This window comes from Strongylocentrotus purpuratus, unplaced genomic scaffold (genome assembly GCF_000002235.5).
Source record: "Strongylocentrotus purpuratus isolate Spur 01 unplaced genomic scaffold, Spur_5.0 spur5_scaffold_16, whole genome shotgun sequence".
Taxonomy (NCBI): Eukaryota; Metazoa; Echinodermata; class Echinoidea; order Camarodonta; family Strongylocentrotidae; genus Strongylocentrotus; species Strongylocentrotus purpuratus.
This window is the reverse complement of record NW_022145601.1, coordinates 20,550,092-20,560,244: the sequence shown is the minus strand read 5'-3', so window position 1 is coordinate 20,560,244 and position 10,153 is coordinate 20,550,092.

Here is a 10,153-nt window from a genome sequence, read left to right as displayed (position 1 = left end):
TGGTTTCTTCTTACTTATCGTTAACATCAGTTTAAATACTTATAGTTATCTTTAAAGCTATTTCTACTTTTTATACATGGACTTGTTGTCAAGGGAATGTGCATTTTGCTGAAACAGTACATGAATGTTCCAGATTTTCATAAGTCTTTTTTGTCTAAGAGAGTCTAAGTCTAAGAGAGGTGCCAATTTTTATAATTGAACTGAGAAGTTAGTATCCAAAATGTGGGGACATATATGTTTGGCTATATACTAAAATCCTCATTCCTACCCCGCCCCAAGGTGGTGCAATTTGTAGATGCTCCTTAGCAAGAGATCTGTCAAATCAAGTAGAAGTTTCTTGTGGTGGTGGTGGGAAAAGAGTTTGTTGATAACCTGGAGTAAGCTGTTGAAGTTCCTAAACTAAATGTTTTTAAGCTCTTTAATATGTACATGAATTTCAAGACTTTGAAAGTTGAGCAACATGTATGGTTATGCCACATGAAAAGGCTAACTTAACAATGAAAGCGGAATGATTTTTCTGTGATTTGTGCTTAAATGAGGGAGCAATGTATATCTGGAGAAAAAAAAACCAACACTTATAGAATGGTAAAGAGGAAAGTGGGTTCTTTGAGAGCAAGAAGAATTTTTAGAGTCATTTGATTTTCGAACCCTTTCCCAAGGCCCTGATTTTGGGGTTGATTTTATGTTTTCTTTTGTTTCCACTGTCTAGTTTATGTTTTTTGTGTGTGGTAAAGATGTAAAAATGAATACGGAAAATTGAATTGTTGGTTTCCAAATGTAGCTATGTCATTTTGAGAATGGAAGTGTGGTAAGGAGGAAGTACAGTAGCGAATTAAAAGTGTAAGAGATGTTTGTAAGTTTTACACTGTGAGATGTCAATAAATGTGAGCGTCCTTTTTTCAAGTATAACATTTCCAAGAGATTGTGTTTGCCTGCTTTATTCAGTAATTTAGGCTACTGTAATGTGTTCTTTTTATGCCTCCGTTACGAAGTAGCCGGAGGCATTACTCAACAGTAAAATGACTTATCTTACTCAATTATACTTTTATCTCAGGTTGAAATTTCCGAACTTGCATTTCACAAATACAGTTTTATCCATGTACTAACAGATAAAATCTCAAATTGAAACCAGGAGAAAATTGTAGTAAAAGAGGTCAAACAAATATTACATATTGGACATACACTCTCCACCTACATGTATCTTGTCTTCAAATAGCATTTAACGCTACATGTATTTTGAAAAAGAAAAAATAGATTTAAAATTTTAAAAAGGTCATAATACCAACTAGATACCCGTATACAAGTAAATTACACCAAATACATGGCCTTGATGCAGCCCTCTAAAATAAACTTTCTTTAAATATTTTCAATGCTGAAGTGTTTGCTATGTTATATACCAATCAATAATACATGGTCATGTTCTTTTCAGTACACTTAGGTAAACTTTGAATGTTAATGATACAAAAATGTATTAAAATCAGATATAATATATATATAGAGAGAGAGAGAGAGAGAAAGAATGACACCCTGATTACAAGATAAGAAGAAATTGATGATGAAGATAAAGAAAAGGAGGAGAAAAACAGTGAGGGAGAGAGAGAGAAAAAAAAAAGACTGACCATATTACGAATCATTTCCGCAATGATTTATTTTAAGATGATTTTTGGTGAGTAGAGGATGGGATAGGGCAAAAGAGAGAAAAAAAAGAAAAAGAAAGAATCGAGTAGGACATAGGACATGAGTATCAGTATGTTCTGGAAACTTTCTTTGGTAACAGAAATTGTTTGATTGTAGAGATTGCAAATTAACAAATTCTAAAAATAAACCAGGTGCTTCGAAGTTTTGAAATAAGGTAAGTGAATTTTGATAATTTTGATCGTGTAAATTAAAGGAGCTTTCTAATTTTACCGGGACGGACTGAGATTCAAATTGGACTTACATAGAAGAGTAATTGTACAGTGCGTCCAAGAAAAAACGAAACCGAGAATTATCGATGTTTTATCATAACTTAATCACATTTACATGTATAATGAATAAATGACACATATTTGGAAAGCTTAGATCCTCCTCTTTCATTTGATGCAACTCATTATGATGCATATTTCACGCATGAGTGATTAAAATCAATTTGAAGAGAGGAAATCGAAAGTTGTTTGGCGGGCGGTATCTGAATTTCAAAGAGAAAATTACATTTCTAGAAAGTTCCGTTTCTGCCCTTTCATATGACACCTCAATCAGGAAAAATGAGCAAGAAATTACAAAGTTCTGTTTGTTTAAAGTAGCCCTTACATTTTCATAATTTTAGCAAACAAATTCGTTTTCACTGGCTGCCTGCCGTAGCAAATAGCAAATATTGACAAAAGACTTAACTCCGTTTCGTTGACAATCAGCCATGCATGAAGTCTTTCGTCTACGTCTGATTGTCAACGAAACGGAGTTAAGTCTTTTGTTAATTTCGTGTTAATTTTAAACTATGGAATTGCAAGCACTACTTTAAACAAACAGAACTTTGTTATTCCTAGCTCATTTTTCCTGAATGAGGTGTCATATGAAAGGGCAAAAACTCAACTTTCTAGAAATGTGATTTTCTCTTTGAAATTCAGATACCGCCCGCCAAACGACTTTTTGGTTTCCTCTCTTCAAATTGATTTTAATCACTCATGCGTGACATATGCATTATTATGAGTTGCACCAAATGAAAGAAGAGGATCTAAGCTTTTCAAATATGTGTCATTTATCAATTATAGTTGTGATTAAGCTATGATAAAACATCGATAATTCTCGGTTTCGTTTTATCTGGGACGCACTGTAGAATAATTATTATATGTGTTTCTCGTCCAAAAGGTGTTTTTTCTTCACTGTTGCTCCATCAGGTACACTACTACTATTTTTACTGCTACCTGTACAGTAGTGGTAGTGTTATCACGCTGTCATACTACTATTACTACGACTACTACTACGACTACTACTTTATAGCTTACCGTATGCCTTTCAGTTGTCATCTTATTTTATCAATCATTAAACTGTTTTATTTGGCTGCTTATGGCATATGAATAATAAATCAATAAATTATTAAACGAGAACTATTTGTACCAGTTACTCTTATTTCAAAATTGTATGCATTTACAAATCGGCTGAAAAGGACAGATTTGTATTTTGATTGTATGTGGAAATAGAGGGGATACATGCAAAGGAAAGTTGAAAAACTATACATGCAAAGGAAAGTTGAAAAACATTTCTGAGAAAAATGAGAATGTTATAAACGAATGGAGAAAGCACACGCGTGCGAGAGATCAAGAGGGAGAGAGAGACAGAGAGAGAGAGAGAGAGAAGGGAAAGGGAAGGGAATGGGGAGGAAGGGGAGGGGGAAGAGACCATGGCACATCCAGTCCTTGTCCTCGGGTGGGGCAAAATATCCTTGCGTACATAGCTGGTCCAATATATTTCAACTGGATGGAAAACCACTTTTCATTTTGTATTCATTATTTTTAAAAATTGTATTCATTTATTATTATAAACCTCTCTTTAGAAATCTAGCCATCTGATTGGACGAAATCAGTGGAGTCGTGATTTTAGCCATGCCCGCCTACCAGTCAATAGTCTTTTAAAAGATGCCTTCATGCCCGCCTATTATTCAGAAGTCTTTTTTTAAATGCCCTCATGGCCGCCTATACCGGTCAATAGTTTATAAAAAATGACCGCATTCCCCAGTTAACTGGCCGCATAAATAAATTTTGGCGAGAATCCCAATTTGTTTAAGGCCCGGTCTCACCGCCAGAACTTTGCTGGAGCGATCCTTGAACGGTAGGGAGAGGGGGCCGAATTTCGACAACGCTCGTCACCGCGCACAAAATGGGAAACAAATCGAAAACACGGGCGTTGCCTTAGCGGTGCACCGCTGAAGCCGGCGTTGCTTTAGCGTTGGTTTAACGGTAGCGAGCATTGGTCCCGCTCCGACACCTCCATACCAACGCCAAACCAAAGTTCATCACCGCAATGGATCGCTCAACGCCCGACACCGTTCCAGCAATCCCGTGTCCGCTCGTAAAACGCTTACAATTAACCGCTCCACCAAAGTTTGTGCAACGTTTAATCACCGCCCGGGCAAAGCTGGCGAAGCAGCGGTGGTCCAGCGTTCAAGATTTCTGCGTTGGCCTAGCGGACCAAAGCGTCCACGAACTTGCGTCTATAGCGGTGCCAAACTTTGACTGGGCGTTGTTGGAGCGGTGGTGAACTTTGCCGGAGCGGAAAATTGCCCGCTCCTCACCGCTCGCAATATTTTGTGCAGCTCAAAACTTTCGGAGAGGTAGGAGCTAGGGACCATCAGCGGTGGCCGAGCGTATACGGCGTTGCCTTAACGGGGGCCAACTTCTGTTAAACGGTGGTGAACGGTTACGAGCGGTGATGCATTTTTTCACCGCTCCAGGCAGGCGCGGATCCAGGATTTCTTAGGGGGGGGGGGGGGGGGCCCAAATTTCAAATTATGCGAGCCAAATATTGGTACGTAATGGTGACCAACAGTGACGTAATGCGGGGGGGGGGGGGGGGGTCGGTGCAAACGCGAAACGCGGAAGCTTTGACGTTTTATTAAATTATTCGAGAAAGAAGACGACTCGTTGTACCGTTCTCGACTCTTAATCTTCGTCTGAATTTAGTTTTTCCCCTCCCGCGTGAAGCGCGAAAATCTTTACGATTTATTAAATTATTAGAGAAAGAAGACGATTCGTTGTAGAGTTCTCGATTCTTAATCCCTGTCTAAATTCAGCCCCCCCCCCCCTCCCCCTCCTGCGCGAAGCACGGAAAATTTTACGATTTATTAAATTATTAGAGAAAGAAGACGATTCGTTGTAAAGTTCTCGACTCTTAATCCTCGTCTAAATTCAGTCACCCCCCCCCCCTCTCCTCCCGTGCGAAGCTCGGAAGCTTTTAAATTTCATAAGATTATGAGAGAAAGAAGACGATTGGCTGTACAGTTCTCGACTCTTAATCCTCGTCTGAATTCAGGTCTCCCCCCCCCCGGCCCCCCTCCCGCGCGAAGCGCGGAAGTTTTTAAGTTTCATAAGATTGTGAGAGAAAGAAGACGATTGGCTGTACAGTTCTCGACTTTTAATCCTCGTCTGATTTCAGGTTCCCCCCCTCCCACGCGAAGCGCGAAAGCTTTTAAGTTTCATAAGATTATGAGAGAAAGAAGACGATTGGCTGTACAGTTCTCGACTCTAAATCCTCGTCTGAATTCAGGTTCCCCCCTCCCGCGCGAAGCGCGGAAGCTTTTAATTGTCATTAAATCATTAGAGAAAGAAGACGATTCGTTGTACCGTTCTCGAAAATAATCCTCGTCGGAATTTAGTTCCCCCCCGCCCATCCCGCGCGAAGCGCGGAAGCTTTTACGTTTCCTTAAATCATTAAAGATTCGTATTACCGTTCTCGCCTCTGAATTCAGGTTCCCCCTCCCGCGCAAAGCGCGGAAGCTTTGACGTTTCATAAGATAATGAGAGAAAGAAGACGATTCGCTGTACCGTTCTCTATACTCTTAATCCTTGTCTGAATTTCAAAGATGTTCTTTGTCTGCTACTTTTTCTTCCTACGTCCTCTTCCGATTTGGGGGGACCGCGGTCAGATAAGCATTCAGGGGCCCGCCTTAGGGCCCCTGGTGGGGTCGAGGCGGCGGAGCCGGCCCCGGAAACTTAGGGGTTTTAGGCGTTTAATTAAGGTCAGATGAGCATATATTTTTTTAATACCTATTATTTTGTGACACTGGAAGGTCACTACTTGGCGTAGGGTCCAGGGGGCGGAGCCCTCCAAAAGAGGGGTTTTAGGCATTAAATTACCGTCAGATGAGCATCTAAGGGCCCGCCGTAGGGCCCTAGGTGAAATCCAGGGGGTAGAGCCCCCGAAAGCTTTGGGGTTTTAGGCATTTAATCACGGTCAGATGAGCAATCAGTATCAGTACGCCAGTATATCCTCTTTTCCTTTTTTCTTTCCCTTTCCTTCCTTCTCTGTTATTTTTTTGATTGGGGGGGGGGGGGGGGGGGTCAACAGCTTTGGAGGCAAGGCCCTTTCGGCCCCCCGATCTCCTTCTTCCCCCTTTTCTTTTCTTCTTCCTCTTCTTTCTTTCCCTTTCTCTCCCCTTTCCCTTTTCCTTCTTTTCCTTTTTTCTCTCTTTTTTTTTTTTTTTTTGCGGGGGGGGGGGGGGGGGGGGCCAAGGCCCGCTCGCCCCCCCCCCCCTGGATCCGCGCCTGGCTCCAGGAACGCTCCAGCAAAGTTCTGGCCTAGAGACCGGGCCTTTACGTGTAAAACGTTTATTTGTGCGAGCGCGGATACCATACAGCACCATAATTGCACAGCGCAGCGCAGACGACCGGCGATCTCGATTTTTTAGTTAAAATGTGAGGAACCCATGATTGGTAAGTCGCACACAGGGGCGGCCGAGCGACTTTCAAAGTGGGGATGGGGGGGGGGGGCGGCACTAAGAAAAAAGGCACCTACAAAGGGAAGTCTCAAAGCGAAAATATGCCTTTACATCCCTTACATTGTGATTACAATATTTGCTTCACTTTATACACCATACAAGATATTGATTAAATCATGTTTTGCAGTTGGGTGTGATGTTCTGAAACTTTTATTTGCGAGTGAGCGAGAATTTGTATTTAATTTGTGAGGTCGCAGTGCGAAAAATTACATCTTATAAAGAGGAAAAACCAAATCCTAATGGGGTACATAAGCACATTCTCATAACGGAAAAGACCTTTGATAAGTAACATAATATATCATCTATAGATGCATGCGAGCGTAGCGAGTGAGCTTTGGGGGAAATTGCTCTTAATCGCTCGAAATTAGGGGCGCGTTTAATGATGAGAGGAAACAGAAACACTTATCAGAAAAGAAAACGAGCATGTGCCAAAGTACAAAGAGTAATTGTCAGAGGTGAAAATAGGGCACTTCTTACATGTACCCTCAAAAAGAGGCACTCACTAGGGGGAAAAGTCAGTCATGAGAATAGGGAATGGGCATTTGTCGACGGAAAATGGGCTCCCATCAGATTTTGATAGGGGCATTTACAAAAGGTGAAAAGGGGCATTTATGAAAAGGGGATAGGTACCTTATTAGAAATGAAAAGGGCACGTATCATTGTTAAAAGAAAAATTATCAGAGGTGAAAAAGACACTTATCGCACCTGAAAATGGGCAATGACCAAATATGAAAAAGGGCACTTATGTGAATGAAAAAGGGGCACTTATAATAAAGTTCATTAGTTGAAAGAAAATGAAATTAAAAGGACATTTATCGGGGATGAAGGGGGCACTTATCTGAATTGAAAAGGAGTAACTTCTCGTACCTGTAAAGGGTCATTTACCAGAGAAAGGGCACTTATAAGAGTGGAAAATGGGAACTTGTCGAAGGAAAAGGGGCACGCTACCAAAGAAAAGGGCACTTATCAGAGTTGAAGGGGCACTTTTACTAATTAATAGGGGCACTTGGCAAAGTAAAAGGGGCACTATTCCTATGTAAAAAGGGGCACTTTTCGGGTGCGTGAAAAAGTGTGGGGGCACTGTGCCCCCTCTGCCCCCCCCCCCCCCTCGGAGGGCCGCCTCTGGTCGCACATGTATTCTTTGACTCTTTTTACAGCATACAGAAGCTATAATGATTGCTCTAATATGGGGTAAAATTTCCTCCTTGTCCCCTCCTTCAAATACTCTGGTGGCAAGAGAGATATACATGTAAGATGAGGAATGTGGGAAAGAGGGATGTAGGGACATGGTGAAAGTGGGAGGGAAATGTAAATAAATGAGAGAGAAAGAGAAGGGGGCAGACATAGGGTGTGAGAGCGAGATAGTTATGTATACATTAAAAGATGGACAATGGGAGGTGCGGTATAGGGAGAGAAATATAAATCGAGGAATAGCTATGGAATGGAAATTGGGGAGAGATTGAATAATCAAAGAAATACATGAGAGACCGATTGAGAGAGACAGAGATAGAGATGGAGAATACGAGATTGATTAATGGAAAGAAAAAAAACGTGAATTTGAAAGAGAGAGTGAGAAAGAGAAAGGCAGGAATTAGTGGAAGAAACGGATGAGTGGAGATCGAGAGAAAAAGCAAAAACAGAGTTACATTATACCATGGAAAGTAGGTCCATGGTACATGTAAGGGGGGGGGTAGGCCTTGATGAACAGAGAGAGAGAGGGAGATGAGTTGGAGGTTATTCGTCTTCAAAAACACTAATCGAGAGGCAATTGTCTGATATCGTCCATGCATGGTCATCCAAGAAATGGCTAAGCACCGTTATTGAAACACTTTTTGGGGGGGGGGGGGGGGGGGGGGAGTTTGTAAATCTTCTAAGTCCCATGAAATTAAATGTTGCCAAGTTCTACATCGAGCAAACCTCTTGCCATGCTTTTATTTCCTCTTCTGGTCACAGGCTCTGTACTATCCATTTATTTGTTACTAGTTATGAATAGGTATCAACAAGCCCAATAAGATTCGAAGAATGGCTGATAGTGACCATGACAGTAGTAGTAGTAGTAGTAGTAGTAATAGTAGTATTAGTAGCAGTAGTAGTAGTAGTATAGTAGTAGTAACTCACTTGCGTACTGGTGGGGGGGGGGGGGCTTGGGGGGCGCCAGCCCCCCGCCCCCAAATAAAATTAAACCATGACTTATTTTCAATTTCTCACAATTAAGTGAGTTATAAATGTTCGTAATATCACATGATTTTCAACAAAATGCGCGTTTCTCCATTTCTGTTGCAAACTGACACATTTCCAAATAGCCAGGAAGAGCATTTTTTTTTTTATAGTCACTAATGGGCCTTAGTGGCCACTAACAGTAACGCTAGGCTAGTACACTGTCGCTCATAAAGGTGGATTTTTTTTTATTTTTATCCCAATTTATGGAATTATTTTAAAAATAATTTAAAAATAATAGATCTAGATAAAAGTATACATTCTCAGATTTTATTGAATAATAATTTGCCAATGTGTGCTTTGCGTGACTGCTAAAGCATGTGTATACTACTATGCTTATCAACTAGGGGACCTCTATGCCCTTTAGTCATAAATGACAGTAATGATGATTAATGCCCCACAAAAGGGCACTAATATAGCACATCGACCCGGTTTTGATCCTGGGGCCTCACAGTTACGAGGCCATTGCTTTGTCACTGAACCATGACTGTACGCAGCGGGGGCTAGGGTAGGGGGCAGTTTCCATAAATAAATAACACAGAAAATGCAATAAATTTTCAATAATTTATTGCATTTTTCCCCGGTTCCCAACATAAACAAATCTTCTGTGTGCCCATGCCTTGAGCCATAATGCATGGCCGTCCAGACAAAAAAAATCCGCATCACCCCACTCTTACATGCAGGCCCCGCTGAACGTTTTTCAAAGTGGGTGGGGGAGGCTAAAGTATTGCGATCATGTAGATCGTAGTGTAAATTGGCATGGAGTCTAGGGGCAAAGCCCCGGCAGGGGTCAAGAGTCCCCGGAAGCTCAGGGGGTATGGGCATTTAATTACGGTCAGATGAGCATATTTTGATACCTTATTCATGACACTGGCAGGTCACTAATTGGCGTTGGGTCCAGGGAGCTGAGCCCCCGAAACCCAGGGATTTGAGGCATTTTATAACGGTCATTGAGCATTCAGGGGCCCGCCTTAGGCCCCCTGGTGGGGTCGAGGGGGCGGAGCCCCCGAAAGCTCAGGGGTTTTAAGCATTTAATTACCGTCAGATGAACATATTTTGATACCTTATTCATGACACTGGCAGGACACTAATTGGCGTGGGGTCCAGGGGGCTGAGCCCCCGAAACCCAGGGATTTGAGGCATTTTATAACGGTCATTGAGCATTCAGGGGCCCGCCTTAGGCCCCCTGGTGGGGTCGAGGGGGCGGAGCCCCCGAAAGCTCAGGGGTTTTAAGCATTTAATTACCGTCAGATGAACATATTTTGATACCTTATTCGTGACACTGGCAGGACACTAATTGGCGTGGGGTCCAGGGGGCGGAGCCCCAGAAGCTCAGGTTTTTTTGGGCATTTTATAACGGTCAGATGAGCATATTTGTATACCTTATTCATGACACTGGCAGGTCACTAATTGGCGTGGGGTCTTGGGGGCTGAGCCCCCTGAAACTCGGGGGTTTTAGGCAATAAA